Source organism: Equus przewalskii, chromosome 23 (assembly GCF_037783145.1).
Source record: "Equus przewalskii isolate Varuska chromosome 23, EquPr2, whole genome shotgun sequence".
Classification (NCBI taxonomy): domain Eukaryota; kingdom Metazoa; phylum Chordata; class Mammalia; order Perissodactyla; family Equidae; genus Equus; species Equus przewalskii.
In genome coordinates this window covers 3,071,072-3,087,396 of record NC_091853.1, presented here as the reverse complement: position 1 = coordinate 3,087,396, position 16,325 = coordinate 3,071,072, and the positions used below count along the sequence as shown (strand labels likewise).

The 16,325-nt window shown below is 52.6% G+C and overlaps 1 protein-coding gene and 1 pseudogene across 6 annotated transcripts in view; both read left to right on the top strand.

The window, feature by feature from the left end:
• The window catches only part of CD247 (CD247 molecule), a 73,199-nt gene that overhangs the window by 47,242 nt on the left and 9,632 nt on the right, over positions 1–16,325 (top strand). Inside the window, exon 1 of one of the 6 annotated variants that reach the window (XM_070591488.1) lies at positions 670–768. The exons of the other annotated variants lie outside the window; for them this stretch is intronic. The gene's annotated coding sequence lies outside the window, so the exon portion shown is untranslated. Of the gene's footprint in view, positions 1–669; positions 769–16,325 lie in introns of those variants that run through there. 6 annotated transcript variants of the gene reach the window in all.
• On the top strand, positions 11,133–14,976 carry LOC103551557 (mitochondrial carrier homolog 1 pseudogene; annotated as a pseudogene).

Genomic DNA, 16,325 nt, shown 5'->3' with positions numbered 1-16,325 from the left:
GGCCAGAGCTGCATTTCAGGAGAGGTTCCAAGGACGCCGGCCTGTGACTGCAGAGCAAGCCCAAATTCCAACCTTGTCCTTGTCCTGGGATGTGAGAGGGGAACATCAAGCCCTGAGCAGGACAAAGAGACAGATGCGCTCCCATCAGCCTCCTGGGCTTGAAGAGAACCAGGCAGGGAGGGGACCTGGGCTCTACGCAGGTTCTGCACTGACCACCTGTGACGGTGGCCGGGTGACCTATACAATGCTAGATGTCCCACCTTCCTCCTGCTGGCTCCCGCCACTCTGTGACTCGGCGGGAACCCACCTTTAACTCCTTTAACAGCCTCCCATCAGCTACCCCTCGCGCCTGCTGCCCTGTGCGTGAAGAATGCAGAGTAACTTAGACATTCATTGACCTAAAGTGCTGCTGGGGATGGGGGAGGTTCATAGGAGGCATCAAAAGTGTACTTTTACTATTGTCTCAATTCAAAAATTTATATTCTTATATAATACATTGTAGAACTTGGAAACTAGGGAAAGGCATGAAAAAGGTTTGAATCGCTCCTAATTTCACAAACCAGAGATGAAACCACTGTAAGCATTTCGCTGCATTTTCTTGTGGTGGCTCTTCTGCAGCGATACCCGGATCTCTGTCTACGCTTGTAAACCTACGTTTAGAATCAAATAGGAATGGCGGTGGGGCGCTGCAGGGGCGGCCAGGGGCTCTGCAGACCTCACTGAGCCCTGGTGGTCATGGTGAGACATCCTGAGGACCCAAATTAGGGGGTAAGTGAGAGAGCAAGAGGAGAGGTGACAGGCGCAAAGACTCACCCCCCGGACGCACCCCTCACCGCCACCCCCCAGAAGGGTGGGTTTGGAAGCCGCAGGGCGAACCCCCTCCCTGGGAGAGAGCCACGATTGGAGGTGGCAGCCCAGCAGGCTGGCTCTCGGCCCACGCTCGCCCACGTCCCCAGCGCGTCCCCAGCCCGGCAGCTGCAGGGGCGGCAGGCTTTGTGGGGCCTTTGATCCGGGCGAACGGAGCGCGTCACAGGCGGCGGCTCGCGCGCGGGGGCCGGGCCCAGGTCGCCGGGCTGTCCGCCCCCAGGAGAGCCTGCGGGCGCAGCCCCCCTGCCGGCGACCCGCGCGGGAGCCCGGGAACGCGCCCCTCCCCCAACTCCCGGGCCCCGCGCACCCCGGGGACCCCTGGCCTCGGGAAGAACGCGCCGGCCGGGGCAGCAGGCGGCGGGGACGCTGCGGGCTTTTCCGACGCTCACTTATGTTTCTTTTCCACATCTGAGACATAGAGCTTAGTCTTCATCTTAGCTGTTCTTGTCAAATTTTGGGGGATTAGCGAGAGAGAGTTGAAAACACAGCCATGAAGGAGGCAGCCCACTCTGGGCTCGCCCCAGAGCAAGGGTTCACGCGAAACCGACCTGACTTTATCATTTGTTCATTCATCAAACCCTTCTGATCACCTACTTCTGCTGGCACCAGCTAGGGACTAGACAGTCAGAAAAGAGGAAGGTATATTCCAGCCCTTGTGGAGTTTAATTTTTAATTGGAACAGACCTGTCATCAAATAATCAGCGAACAATATGTCAAGAACTACAGCATCTGCAAAGTCAGAAATATTACCATAAACTTATTCTTAAACAGAACGTTAACAACATTTTCAGACAATATGCTCAGTATGGTTTTCTTCAACCTCCAGACACCGTACCAGGAAGTTCTTCTAAATTTAAAGCAATGAAGCCAATTGTTAATGCAAAAACAGGACAAGAAATACACTACAGAGCGTCCAAAAAGGCTGGAAACACAGAGAAGTACTGTATTTCTTGTACCTTTTTTTACAAGATGAACTCTCAGATCCCTTTCTTAATTTAGAGGTACTTCATCTGAATGAGTGTCTGAAGGTTGAAGGAAAGCATATTGAACTCGTTATTTGAAAATGTAGCTACTCTTCTGTTTAACAGTAAATTTAACCCATGGTTCCTGACTGTTAGGGCACCCTTAGAAGAGAAACCGGTCCCCACTGAAAGGACACTGGTTCTGCCTGAAGGAAGCACAGAAATTTTCCCAGAGGAGGTAACATTTGAGCTGAGCCTTGAAAGATGATAAAAGCTGGTCACGCTGAAGCATGTAACAGGAGGGTGAGCTGCGCAGTCTCGTGGAGGTGGCAGGCTGGCCCTCCCAGAAGGTGGCAGCCCCGTTCTGGGGGAACCTCGGCCTGTTCTTTGTTTAGGCGTCAGTGGGATGCTGCCCTGGGTGGCAGTCCTGCATGGCAGGGCCTGGGCCTGAGTCAAATGCAAGGGGGCCTGCCCACGGCCTGGGACCCCCGTGAGTCACGGCCCTGCCCGCCTTCCTCCCTCGAGGGCTCGCAGGCTGCACCATGCCCGTTCCTCTCCGTCATGCTCACCCCAGGGCCGGGCCTGTAAGGGCAGCAGGAGAGGTGGGGGCATGTTTGGAACCTGACACTTTGTAAGGGTTCCTCACTAGGAAATGTTAAGTAGTTTTCTTCCTGACGATTAGCTCGAACACTGGATCACAGCCAGAAGGAACCATAGAGACTGTTACATTAACACACTTATTTTGGAGGTGAAGAAACCAGGGGTGAAGTGATTTCTCTGGGGTGATTTCACTTTGGGTGACAGCGTTGGCTCAGGCTCCCATAAAAATGATCTCTCGGGCCTTTTCCAACTCATCGGTTCTTTGAAACGTAAGGGGCAAAGCTTGTGCATTTTACAGTATTAATGACCACCAGTCAATCAGGCAGCCTCTCAGTCATCTGAGCAGTTATTTAGTTACCGAGCACCGCGCCGCCTGACGCTGGGCTTCCTACAGTGGTGGAAACAAAGGCACTAGAAGCCATGCTCTTTGCCTCGAGCAACCTGCAGTCTAGTCGGGTAGGAAAGAACCCCTTCTACACAATGAGAGTAACAGAGAAAGCGCTCTTTGCACTAACAAATAATGACTGCAGTGGCTGGCGGTGTGGGCTGGGGCTCTGGGGAAAGAAGTCTTAGGGGAAGGTGAGAGCAAAGAAGGCTTGGAGAGCACGACTGGAGGGGCAGGGAAAGGTGGCACGTGGATGGAGAGCTGCGGGCGACATTTGGGAAGACTCCAGAAGGCCCGCGGTTTACACAAAGGCGGCCTCACTCCTGGCAGGCTCCCTGGCTTCCGCTCACAGTTCTCACCTTCCAGGTTGGGAGGCAATTTTGGTCCTTCTCCATCCAGGATAAATCAGTGAAAGAGACTCAGGGGCAAGAGGCCAGCTCCATTTTGGCTGCAACACGTGTTTGTTCTTTCCTCCTTCGCTGGTCATTCTGGTCTGTTTGAGAATTGGACTTGTTCTCTTTGGCTGACTAACCCTGCACCAGGGACTAAGGCATGCTGAGGCAGGCCCAGGGCTCCATCCCATCTCCACACAGCCCTGAGCAAAGGGCTCCGAGCCCCTAACTTGCCCAGAGCAGCTCATGGCTCCATGCCAGGAGCAAAGCACGCTGCTGAGATGTGCTGATGTGCCCAAGACACCCAGCCCGCTCCTGGCCATGCCCAGGCTGGCACCTCACACCCACTGTTCAGAACCTCCCAGGGCACAGGTGGTGTGGGGTCTTCCCGGGCAGCCCCCAGCACCCCACCCGCTGGTCCTCAGCCAATGACTGGATGTGAAGAAAGCCAGGCTAGAAGGAGACAAAGAAATTCCAGGACTGTCCTTGCTAGCATATTTTAAACAAAGCAGAGCCTCAAGCAGCCACGTTAGGTATGGCATGACGTCCCCGGGAGATTACACATCCACACGATGAAACGTGGGGAATGAATGCAAGGGGGACCTGCAGCGTCCACGTCGTGGCTTTCTCAGTGTTTCTCTGACAGAGGGGACGGCGTGTGTGGGAACCGCTTGCTGTGTCTACAGCAGAGAGCCTTGGGGCTGCCCTCCCTCAAGGAGCAGACTGTGGCGAGTGCTCAGGTGGGGCCAGATGCGTTCACGGAATCCTCCAGACCCAACCAGCGCAGAGGGCAATGGTCCCAAAGGGCAGGGTCCCCGGGTACCTGGGGGAGTGTTAACAGGCAGACCCCTGGCCGCCTTCAGAGACTCTCATTCAGCTGCTAGTGGCTGATTCTGACACAGGACCCAGACCAGCTGGGGAAGCTGCTGAGGACTTTGCCTCTGCTGCAGGCCGATGGGAGCAAAGAAACCCCTCTTCACCCAGCAACCAGCTCTACCAACTTTTTCTGTCCTTCTAAGTCAAAATTCTCTGCATCTGTATTTTTCATAAATACCCTGTCATGGAACCTGATTAGCACAAGTCAGAGAAAACCAGACAGACCCCCAGTTGCCGTCCCCTTGGCCTCGCCCCTCTTTTTTGTTTGTTTGTTTCTTTTTTTTCCCCTTTTTTTTTGTTTCTTTTTTTCTCTTTTTTTTTATTAAGGTTATGAAAGTTAACAACCTTGTGAAATTTCAGTTGTACATCATTATTAGTCATGTTGTAGGTACACCACTTCACCCTTAGTGCCCTCCCCCCAGCACCCCTTTCCCCTGGTAACCACCAATCAGTTCTTTGTCTATATGTTAACTACCACCTATGAGTGGGGTCATACAGAGTTCTTCTTTCTCTGTCTGGCTTATTTCACTCAACATAATACCCTCAAGGTCCCTCCATGTTGTTGTGAATGGGACGACTTTGTCCTTTCTTATGGCTGAGTAGTATTCCATTGTATATACATACACCATATCTTCTTTATCCAATCATCAGTTGCTGGGCACTTAGGTTGGTTCCATGACTTGGCTATTGTGAGTAATGCTGCGATGAACATAGGGGTGCATGGGACTTTTGGAATTGCTGATTTCAGGTTCTTAGGATAGATACCCAGTAGTGGGATGGCTGGGTCATAAGGTATTTCTATTTTTAACTTTTCGAGAAATCTCCATACTGTTTTCCATAGTGGCTGCACCAGTTTGCATTCCCACCAACAGTGTATGAAGGTTCCTTTTTCTCCACAGCCTCTCCAACATTTGTCACTCTTGGTTTTGGATATTTTTGCCATTCTAACAGGTGTAAGGTCGGCCTCGCCCCTCTTCACCAGGCCCCTGGCTCCGGGTGGGGTGGGTGAGAGCACGGCACCAGCAGACGCAGTGCTCTGCCCTCTCGGGGCGCCCGCAGGGGAAGCCCCGCCTGGGTGCCTGGGCTCCAATGTGAAAGCAGCTCTCTAAGCCGAGTGGCAGCTTTGACGACATTTGGAGTCCCCTGGGGAGAACAGAGAGACCCCTGTGCTTCCTCCTTGTTCTCTGACGCTGGGGGAGGAGTGCTGGCAGCTGAGGCCCAGCGCTGGCAGGCTCCTGTCTCCTGGGCCTGTGGGTCAGGGAAGCAGCGCCTGTCCTCACGGCCGGGCAGCTGTGGACACGTGTGAGCGTGTGCCTGACGACCCAGGGTCTGCTCTGGACCCTGCCTCCCATGGGGCCCCTCGGATGGTTCTCCCTTACGTCTGGGACACAGCCCCTCCGACCCCCGGCCCCTGAGCCCGCTGCAGATCCAGCCACCCCTGAGAACTCCCAGCCCGGGCGCCTTCTCAGCGGAGGGCCGGGGGCGGTGCGGTGGGGGGAAAGGGACCGCAAGTGGGGGCGGCCCGGAGGGTGTGTGAGCGTTCAGATGGAGATCTTGGCGATAACCCGGCTGGGATGGCGGCGCTCGGCAGGAAGCCCCGAGCAAGCGGGGAGCCAGCTGCGGGACAGAGGGGAGGGGCTGCAGCTCCTGTAACCGCACCGCCGGAGGGCCGGCTGCAGCCCACCCTGGCTGCGTGGGGAGGCAGGGCCTCAGGGCCCCTTCCCCGGGCCCAGGTTTCCTCTCCCTCTTGGGAGGGCTGTCCTTCGTGGATTTGGTTGGTGACCTTGGGGGTGGGGTGGGGGTACACCTGAGTGCACCACTGTGGGCTCTGACAGCCTGGGCAGGAGCCCACCCCGAGTCAGACCCTGGGTGGCGGGGGTCAGGGGCGAGCCGAGCGTGTCCACCTCGGGAGAAGCCGGAGCCGTCCTTCTCCCTTTCTCTGAGGGGCGCAGCACCGGAGCAAGGGAGCTGGCCCCCCGAAGGCTCAGGTTCGCCTCTCTACCAGCCCAGTGAGCTGTTGCCTCTATCCCATGGCGTATCGATGTCTGATTTAAAATCTAAATAGCATTTCCTGCCCCCAGCCTTGAGCTTGAGAAGCGGGGCCTCGTCCCGTGCCTTGCCCCGGGCCTGCCGCTGTGTCCTGCAGCGGGAGAAGCCGTGCGCAGCGCGCGCAGAGGCGGAGGAGGCACCGCCCTGGGCTGGGGAGCCCCTGGCTGTAGGGGCGTCCGGCAACAGCCTGGGGCGGCAGGACGGTTCCCAGAGGACGGGTGAGGGCTGCACCCCTGGCTTCCTTCCACCCCATGGTCTCCCTTGGGTCACCCAGGCAGTTCCACTCCGGATGCCCAGAGACCGGCTTGGCCTCTAGGGTGCCTGACTCCTGCGTGCAGGGGCACCGGCTGGGCGGGGCTGCGGGTCAGCGCTGCTTCCATCTTCCTTCACCTGCTGGCTCCCTTGGCTGGTGCTCCTGTCGGGGCGGGGGAAGAAGGGCTTGCATATGAAATCATCTCATTCCTGCAGCGCTGGGAAGTAATAACAGCAACAGTGATCATGCTATTTACCAGCAGTCATGGTTTTTGTGTCCATAGATAACTGTAATCCTATCCCCCAAATGCCTTTATAGTGCAAGTTTCCGTGTATTGGAGATGCTTCCACAGCAAGTCAGCACCAGAAATGTACTGAGTCACAGCCCAGTCCAAGGTGCTTTTCTGGGTGGACGAGTCCCTGTGCCCCCAGTTTCCGCTCTGCCTAGAATTGTGCCACACACGCCGTGTTTGATTTAAGGATGCGCATTTGTTTTTGTTTGGGTTGTTTAGTATTATAAATGTAATATGCTGTCATGGTTAGAGTTTCAAAAGCACAAAAAGGTGCAAAGTAGGAAGTCAGTCAAATTCTCCCGACTTCCAGAACTTGTCCATCCTCCCAACAGAACCTCTATCAGATAAATTTTTGAGTATATATGAGTATACTTGTGCAGCCTGCATAAGATGTCTTTTCTTTTTTATACACAAATAATATACACACTGCTCTAGAGCTTGCTTTTTTTACCTAATTATCTTGGAGATCTTTCCACAGCAGCGCGTATAGAATCACCTGTTGTGTTTTTGCTTTTTGAACTGCTATACGTGAATATACCAAAATTTGTTTATCACTTTCCCAGTTGGTGGACATTTACGTTGTTTTCCTTTTTTTGCTCCTGCAGATGATGCGGTAAACACTCTTGTACATATATCTCTGCATACATACTGTGAGGGTTTGTCTGCAGAATAAAGGCTCAGAGAAATGGCAAAATCCCGCCTGGCGTTTTGCCAGAAGGGGTTTGCTCTGGAGTGGCTCTTTTTTTAAATGGTGCTGATGCTCCAGAGCGTGATGCAAGGGCTGAGTGCTGTGTAAGAAGACAAAGGCCTGGCGGGACCTCGCCTCTCATCTGGGCTCCGCTATGTAGGCGCCTCGGGGCCTCAGGAGAGTCACTTCATCTCCCTGACCTTCAGGCTCTTTATCTGCAAAGTGGAGCAAATCAGATCTGCCCAGCTTATCTCACCTCACTGTTGTCAGGCTTGCACAAAATCGAGAAAATAGAACGTTTGCAAACGGAAAGTGTGAAGCAAATGTTTGCAGTGACCTGCCGGTTACAGCGTCGATTCCTGGAATCAGGCAGGAAAGCCGTGCGTCCAAGCGGGCATGGAGAAGAGGAATGAGTCTTTCTCTCTCTCTCTCGATATGTATATATATATATGCTGCTCTCTCGCTCTCTGTATGTATATATTGCTCATACTGTGCCTGGCACATAGCAAGTGCTGTCTGCTACAATGAGAGACTTGTCCCCTGGACTTGAGGCGCTGCTGGAAAGGCGGAGTGAGTGGAAGGGCCCCAAAGCATGCAGTCTGCTCACTGAAGGTCCCTCGCGTGTCTTTATTCCACTCCCAGGGCGTGGCCGCGGGCACCGTCTCCCTTGTGTTTCTCGGCATCCTGCACATCTCTCGGTGGGCGAGCTGTTTACTCACCTGCCTGCTCAGCCGTGAGGCCAGGTCTGTGCTCCTCGCTGCCTGGCACAGCGCCTGGCACCTCCTAGTAGCGATGGTCACTGCCACGCACGGAGTACCTGCTAGGTGACAGGCCCTGGGCTAAGTCCTTGCTCACAGGAAATGAGCACCCTCCTTACAATTGCCCAGAAGTCAGGAATTATGGTGGCTGTTTTTAGAAAAGCAAACTGTCTTATCTTGCTAGGGCTGCCCGAACAAAGCGTCCCAGACAGAGCAGCTGAAACAATAGATGTCTATTTTTCCACAGTTCTGGGGCTGGCAGTCTGAGATCCAGGGTCGGCAGGGTGGCTTCTTCTGAGGCCTCTCCCCTTGGCTTGTAGGTGGCCACTGTCTCTCCGCGTCTTCCCTGCGCATGCCTGTGTCCTGCTCTTCTTGTAAGGACCCGCTCGCATTGGATCCAGGCCCAGCCTACCGACCTCAATTGACCTTAATTACTTCTTTAAAGACCCTATCTGCAAATGCTGTCACATTCTGAGGGACTGGGGGTTAGGACTTCAACCTATAAATTTTGGGGGACACAGTTCAGCCCATAACAGGAACAGAGCCTTGGTGGTCACATGTGTTAATAAATGATGAAAGAGCAAAAGAATGAATGGATTCGCCATCCCTTCAGGAGAAATAAAACAACCTTCTGGGTGGAAACCACAGCTTGGTTTATGGGGCGAGGGCAGAAGGAGACCAAGATTGCTGCCTTCGGGGGAGGCACGCAGACCAGGGAGCGCCCTGCAGTGTATTCTGGATTTGAGGCCTGTCCTGCAGCTCACCTGGCATCTGTAGTCAACCCAGAGGCCCAAGGCAATGGTGAACCAAATTTATTCCAAATGGGTTTAATTGTTTTCTTTTTAATTTTATTTATACTTTTGAAATTACAAAAATAATGTATATTTGTTGTAAGAGGAGAAACCTCTGCAAATGCTCCCATCTCATTCAGAGTAAAAGGCACTGGCCAAGGAGGGTCTCACTAATGCCCCCAATTGCTCGTCACCCTCTAACCGCATCTTCTAGCACTCTCCCTCATTCATGCCTTCCTGGCCACATCTGCCTCCTTGCTGTTCAGATATTCCAAGCCTGGTCCACCACAGGGACTTTGTGCCTGCTCTTCCTCTGCCAGGAGTGTCCTCCCTCCACGTGTCCTCACAGCTGAGGCCTTCTGACCACCCGTGAACAACCGGATCCATCTCCTTGTCATTGTGTACTTTCATTTCCCTGATAGTTGTGAGACTGAGTGTCTTTTTATATGTTTGTAAGCAATTTGTTTTTCCTCCTCTAAGAATTGCCTACTTGTATCTTTAGCTGAATTTTATCTCAGACTGGTTGTCTTAGTTTTCATTTTTCAAAATATTATCAACTGAATTCTAAACCTGTAAAAAACTTTAGGAATGAAGCTGTTCATCACAGAATTACTTACAGTGGTGAAAAATTGGAAACAAATGACCATAAGTGGCAAATGGTTAAATAAATAGGGGGAGGATTATTATGCAACCATGAAAAAGGATAATTAGCAAAACTATGAAGTAACATGAAATATGAATATATGAAATAACACGAAAATATAATATTAAATTATAATGTAATATCAACTGAAAAAGCAGATTTTTTTCAGGGAAATTTTTTTATGGAGAATTATTACAATTTATAAATAACAAGTACCTTGGAAGGCAATCTGCCATCTTATTAATAGTGGCTGTGTTTGCGTGTGTTATTATAGATGATTTTGACTTTTTCTACTTTGCTGCACTTTTTTTTTAATTGAGGTAACACTGGTTTGTAACATTATATAAATTTCAGGTGTACATCATTCTATTTCCATTTCTGTCTAGATTACATCATGTTCACCACCCAAAGACTAACTACAATCCATCACCACACACGCATTGCCCAGTCACCCCTTTCGCCCTCCTCCCGCCCCTCTTTCCCTCTGGTAACCATGAATCCAATCTCTGTATCTCTGTGTTTATCTGTTATTTGTTGTTGTTTTTATCTTCTACTTAGGAGTGAAATCATGTGGTATTTGACTTTCTCCCTCTGACTTATTTCACTTAGCATAATACCCTCATGGTCCATCCATGCTGTCGCAAATGTCAAGATTTCATCGTTTTATGGCTGGGTAGTATTCCATTGTGCATATATACCACATCTTCTTTATCCATTCATCCCTTGATGGGCACCTAGGTTGCTATTGTGAATAATGCTGCAGTGAACATAGGGTTGCATGTATCTTTATGTATTCGTGCTTTCATGTTCTTTGGATAAATACCCAGAAGTCAAATAGCTGGATCATACGGTATTTCTATTCTTAATTTTTTGAGGAATCTCCATACTGCTTTCTGTAGAGGCTGCACCAGTTTGCACTCCCACCAGCAGTGTCTGAGAGTTCCCTTCTCTCCACATCCTCCCCAACACTTGTTGTTTCCTGTCTTGTTAATTATAGCCATTCTGATGAGTGTGAGGTGACATCTCATTGCAGTTACCCTGCACTTTTATAATAAGTTGATTTACTTGAAAATGAAAAGTGATCACAGAAAAATTTTATTGCACAAATTATAACAAGTTTAATGGAAATAAAAATATAAGAATGGAAATATTTGCTCATAATCCTGTTACCCCTGAGAAATCAAACAGCCTCCTTTCTTCCCCGGAATCGTTGTCCCCTTGTCCCCTTGGAATCCTTGTCTATGAGGATACATAATTGTAGCTCGCCGTGCCCAGAGATTAGCTTTACAATGAAACACGAGCATTTGAAATGCAACACTGAGGAAGTGGAGTTGAGCAGGCTGTGGCAAATTAAAGTGAGTAGCAATAAATTATATGGCACTAGTAAATTGTACGGACTTGTTCTGCAGGTCAAGGTGATCAGGGAGTCTCCAGGTGGGTCAGCTCTATGGGCATTGGCCAGTGTGCGTCCTGGCCTCACATTCGCTGGCAGGCCATCCTTCCCTAGGGGCCTCTCAGCCCCCTGCCCCCTCAGAGAAAGAAGGCCAAGCGTAGAGTCAGGGTATCACCTGCTAACATGGTGCGGTCCTCCGATAAGGAAGGACTCCACGGCCTGGTGAGGAGACCCCTCCCCAGCCCCGAGGACCGTAAGTTGTCAAGGGCAGTACCAAATGGTGGTTAGGATTTGGACCAAATGGTATCTGGACAACAGGTCCAAACAGGCCTGCGTTCAACCCTGGCTTTAACCTCTGAGTCTCACTTTCTTCAGCTGTAAAGTCACAGTTGCCGTAAGGATGAAATGAGCAAACTCCCATGTGCTTCCTGACACAAAATAAATCTTCAGCCAGTGGTTCTCATTATTACCTGCATCCAGCCTATATCTTTCCTGCTGCAGGGAAGGTCAGTCGCTCAATGAAAGGGAGCAACCACCTGAGGAAGGTCTGGGTGCTTCTGGGGCGGTGGTCAGTGGGCTGGGCATCACACACAGTACACCACAGGCACCCCAGAGCTGCTGCCACTGCCTTCCTAAGCACGTGACTTCCTGTTTTCTGAATTCTTAGCCTGCAATGTCATCACCACTTGTGTCTGAGCCTGGTGGGGGGCTGGGCAGCTGCAGGACCCTGGGAACAAGGTTGGGACGCAAAAGGTGGGCGGGGCTTGGGGGCTGGCCATCCTACCCACATTGTGGGCTTTATGGTTAATATTGATGCTGTCAGTGCCTCTGTACTGAGAGCCTACCGGGTAGCAAGCCCATCCCCTTTAAGTGCCACACACCCTGGGAGGTCACTGGGAGATTGTCCTGTGGTCACACAGCTAGTTCAGCAGCAGAGCCAGGCCTTGGACTCAGGTTCTCTATGTTCTTGCTGTGATGCTAAAGTGCTTCCTATTACGGGGGAGACAAGCTGGACACGGGTGGGACTTTAAAGGCTGCCTCATGGAAGGAGGAGAATCTGTGTTCTTTGTGCTTCTGAAGGCAGAACTGGGACCTAGTTGCTTTTTTAAAACCCTGAAAGTTAGAGCTCTCCACCAGTGATTGATGGGTGGTGAGCTCCCTGTCACCCAAGATATTCAAGCAGAGGCTAGAGATGCCAGAGAAGAAATTCCTGCAAAGCTCTCTGGCTGAGAGGAACCCCAGAGGCAATGGGATAAAGGGGAGAGACAAGGGACTTTGCATCAGATGCACTTAGGAACTTTCTTGCTGAGTGACCTTTCTGAGCCTCAGTTTCCTCATCTGCAAAATAGAATCGAGGATTAAGTCAGATAATCCTGACTTATTAGGACAGGGCAAAGAGTTCTCCAAACTGTACACAGGGGGCCAATCTCTAAACTGTATGCCGGGGGCCAATGTAAGTTACCCCATTATCATTTCGTGAAGCCAGGAGCACTCACAATGCCCACACACTATTGAGCCCCTACTATGTGCAGGCACTTTGTGCAGATTCATTGTCTGACTTCATCCTTGTACACCCTGAAAGGTGGGTATCTCCATCATGAGCAAGGAACCTGACCAGGTCCTGTCCCCAACCTTGGCATGAAGGGGTGACAGGTGGGAAGGCCTGGTCTGCTCCTCCTGCTCTTTGTACCCACGGAGCCTCTATGGTGGCAGAGAGGCCACTGGAGACCCGTGGGCTCAGTATGTGCCACCGTGCAGGACACTTCCCCCTCACTCTCTCATTTTATCTGCGTACCTACCCTGTGAAGTCAGTCTTCTTAAACCCCTTTTGCGGATGGGGGCTCTGAAGCTCAGGGGGCTAGGAAAGCTGTCCCCCAACACAGAGCCAGCGAGAGGCAGATTCAGAATTTGCATCTGAGTCTTTCTGGCTCCAAGGCCTATGTTCCTTCCTCTTCTCAGGCGGTCTAGAGCTGGGTGAGGAGGGAAATAAGCAAGTGAACTCAAAATGCATCACTGTGCTTTCCAGGACTGTAGGGGAGGGGTCACAGGTGAAAAGTTCACGAGCCGCTGTGACTAAGTGTCAAAAGCCAGCAAACAGTAACGGCTGTGAGCCTCTGAGAGCTGGGTGCAAACTCTGTGTCCTGTCCCCAAAGATGAGATGCACCTGAGGCAGAGGTAAGATAAGTACATGGAATCAGGAGACCCAGTGATCCCATCCAGCTCTACCACTAAGCTGCAGGTGTCCTTGGGGAAGTTACGTTATTCCTCTGGTCCCAGTTTATCAACCTGTGAATTGGGCCCAGTACTAGCCGCCTGCCTACTTTCTGGGCTTCCATGGGAATCAACTCCATCAGGCACAGGAGCAGTATCTACAGGAGTTGGATGTGAGAGGTTCTGCAGATGCCCTGCTCCTAAGCAGGATGTGCTGGAGGAGTAGGCTGGCTGGAGGGGAGACGGGCACCAGTGTATACTTGCAGCTTCCGGCTATGGCAGGACCAGGTTGATTAAGACCTGTTTTCCCTGGTCTCAGAAGTTCACAGCCTGGCTGAGGGACACACAATACAATTCAAATACACCTCACCGAGAGAAGCCAGATTCTGTAACAGCAGGTGCCTCCCCCAGGCCCTCTGGGGTCCCGGAATCTTCCTGTTAATGGTCAGTGCCATGAAACTTCCTGAACTCAGGGCTTTCATGAAGATGACAAAAGGGTGTATAGAGATGACTAGGCTCACTCTCACTAATAAGACATGACATTTTTAGACGCAATTAACCGTACGGATAGATACTCTGATCCGTCTCTGGTTGCTCCTGGAGTCCCCTCTGGACGTTTCACATGGGCTGTTCCAGGTTTCCAGCTACAGGGTAGGAGGGCTCCAGCTTATGATGCTTCAAGTAAAACTGCGGGTGGCGCCATGGGGAAGTTGTGCCCCAGCTCCCGGCGGAGCAGAGCGGCTGAGGGGTTGAGGCCGGGGCTCACGACCCACCGCCTGAGCACCGCGCAGGGCGCCACCCTGGGGCTGTGGCGCAGCCCTCGGCTTGCAGGATGGGTGGCAGGTCCAGGGGCCAGGGCTCCGGGGACAACGCCCCCCTCACCGAGGCGCTTTTCGAGCCGCTGGGCGAGAGCGTGACAACGCTCTACCTGAGGCTGTTCATCCAGGTGGGTCATGAGCCGATGCCCCCACCAGCGGGACCAGTGTGCCGGGGAGGAAGGTGCTCTGTCTGCCCATCTTTTCACTTCCGCCAAGAACACGGTGCAGGTGGATGGGAGACAGGGTCGTTCCGAGGTCTCAGTCCCCGGAGCTGTCCACTGCCCTCTCCGCTGTGACCCAGGGCAGCATGAAGGTTTTCCCTGCAGATGAGATAGAGCAGGTTTCCAACAAGGATGATGTGGAGACTTCTCTGAAGGAAGTAGCGAAGGAGACCTAAGGATGATGAGGCAGTGGTGTCCCACACGTTGGCCCCCCTCCTGCATGTCATCTCAGTGAGCCACATGGTCCAATCTGTGGGACAGGAAGCCGAGTACAGAGGCTGCCGCATTCCACTGGGGAGACTCTCAAAGGGGAGGGGCCGCTGGCATTAAGCCCTTGTTGGGTCAATCCCTCACCTCCTGGGAGATGTGGTTTTCTTGTGAGGCTGTAACCTGCTGGCCCGCTGCATCGGTGCCTACCTGGTATGACAGTGTGATGACAGGGGGCTGAGAAACAACCAGAATCCAGGCTCCCAGCTCAGCCAGGCCCTTGGCCATCCTGAGCTACCCCGAGCTTGTGGTGGGGGTTCAGTGAGCATGCTGACTGGCCCCTTCCTGCTGCCGGTGAACAACTGTGGGCCGCAGGCAGGGCTCCCCCTTCATCCCCACTGCTCAGTGCCAGACCCACCGCTGTAGGTGCTTGTGTGCACAGGGCCGGGCCCCCGGGGGCTTCAGCCTGCTTTTCCGCCAGGTGTTATCGGGATGGTGCTTTGCCCTGGAGTAACCTGAATTACCTAAAAAACACGCTGTCGCAGCCTGGCCATCCTGGGGGAGGCCTGATCATCCTGGGGCACCTGCGCGATGACCCCAACCCAGCAACACCCAGATGTGCTCCAGCGCAACTGGGCTTCAGCGCCCACAGTTGCCCTGCGTCTGTCCAGATGCAGGAGTCTGGTGTGGTGGGGCTGTGCCCAGTGGATTGGGTCACCTGTCAGGCCTGGGAAAGGCAGGGTGGGGTCAGGAATTGGGGCAGAATCCCCTTACTTCTCAGATGTGCTGAGTCTTCCTTGTGCAGGGGCTAGAGAATGGCTCGTTCCATCCCAGGTTTGATGGGAAAAGGCTCATGAGGTCAGATCCCAGCCCCGGCTCCCATCCTGCACTCGGCTGGGAGCATCACTCTCCTGTTTGTAAATAGGGTGTGTGCCCCTTCCACGAGGCTGCCGTCATGTCAGGACCCGTGCTCGGAGGCTGTTGCTAGGCTCTGTCTTCGTTTTCCTCAGCGCTACTTTTCTGATTTGAAGGCAGCATCTTCTGAATGGCAAATCATGTGACTGCTCAGAATGCATCCCCTCATCAAATGCTCGTCGTTGTAATGGTGATGCCTCACGTGTGGGACCTGGTTACCTGTGCGTGTGAACACCCAGAAGTTAGGGAGATCGGTGGCTCTAATCCTACCTAGTTTCAAACTTCCTGATGTGGTTTGACACTTTCTCTCTCAAATAAATGTGTAGTATTATCCCCATTTTACAGATGAGGAAACTGAGACTTAGGGAAGTTCAGTAATACGTGGAAGTACACAAAAGTTACAGTGTATCAGAAGGCCTGAGGCTTTGAGTTTGCTCTTCCTCTCTGCCTGTGACGTTTATATCTGTTGTAGGGCACGGCTGTATCCCTATGGAAGGCTGCGCTCGTGTGAGCTTGCAGCTCTGAGCCTCCATCCTGGCCCTGCGTGGGCCTATGCTCATCCCAGGCCCCACCCAGACCAATTAAATGAGAACCCAGGGGGAGGGGGTGGGCCGATTCTAATGTGCAGCCAGGACTGAGAGTCTGTGTGAGAACCCTCAGTCAGTCTCTGGGCCCTCTTTCAAACACCGGGCTTCTCCCAGGTGCTGTGATTCTGGGGTGGAGGACAGGGGGGCCTGAGATAAAGCAGCTTCTTCGGTTGTATGGGAAAGCGGCCACCAGGTAACACTGTTAAACACCTCCTAGGAAGCAGCCAACGGTTCCCTTGGGGACTGGATGCAGTGGGGATATGAGCAAGGCGCACAAGTGGCTCAGGGAAGGAGGTGAACATGGGGATCCCTTGGGGATGGAAGAGGAGGAGGCAGAGAAGCTGGGACCCGGAAGGGAGTGGCTGTGGCTCATGCCTTTGAGTTGGCATCTTGGAAAACTGTCTGCTGTTCAAGGGA